The sequence below is a fragment of the Chrysochloris asiatica genome, unplaced genomic scaffold (genome assembly GCF_000296735.1).
Source record: "Chrysochloris asiatica unplaced genomic scaffold, ChrAsi1.0 scaffold00031, whole genome shotgun sequence".
NCBI classification, from domain to species: Eukaryota; Metazoa; Chordata; class Mammalia; order Afrosoricida; family Chrysochloridae; genus Chrysochloris; species Chrysochloris asiatica.
This window is the reverse complement of record NW_006408549.1, coordinates 8,137,265-8,138,178: the sequence shown is the minus strand read 5'-3', so window position 1 is coordinate 8,138,178 and position 914 is coordinate 8,137,265.

Genomic DNA, 914 nt, shown 5'->3' with positions numbered 1-914 from the left:
CCTCCTTTACCAGTTGAAACTATGTCTTGATCCCTGTATCACAAAACACTGTTGTTCCAAGATTGTGTATAAATCATTATTCACTTCTATTCCATACAGATTATGCAAACACCTTAAAAATAAATAAATAAATAAAATGTGAGTATATACATGGACCTCAACAGATGGAATACACAGGAATCATATTGATGATATCTGTGGAGATGGTGGAAAAGATGAATATCATCAGACAAAACAATACCAGGGGAAGAATGTGGAACAGACCATTAATTACTCATATATAAGTTCAGGCTGAAGCTGAAGAAAATTTTTAAAAGTCCATGATGGAACCTAACAACAACAACAACCTGGCTAACCCATTGGAAGAGATCCATATTTGTGCCCATTCCAAAGAAAGATGACCCAGTGAAATGCAGAAATCATTGAACAATAACATTAATATTCCATGCAAATAACATTTTGTTGAAGATAACACAAAACTGATTGCCAAGAGTATATCCACAGGGAACTGCCAGAAATTCAAGCTGGATTCAGAAGAGGACATGGAACTAAGGATATCATTGCTGATGTCTGATGGATCTTGGCTGAAAGTAGAGAATAGCAGAAATATGTTTACTTGTGTTTTATCGACTATGCAAAGGTATTTGTGTGCATTACCCGGAAACCCTGTACAGGGTCGCTATGGGTCGGAACCGACTCCAAGGCACTTAACAACAACAAATAACAACAATAATAGCATACTATGGTTAACATTGAGAAGAATGGGTATTTCACAACACTTATTTTTTTTTAGGTTTTTATTGTGAATTGAGTGATAGTTTACATGGGAGAACACCAGCTTTACATTCATCCTATCGTATTTCATTTAATTGCAATGATTACAATCCCCTCCATGTATCATTATTCAACAGCGT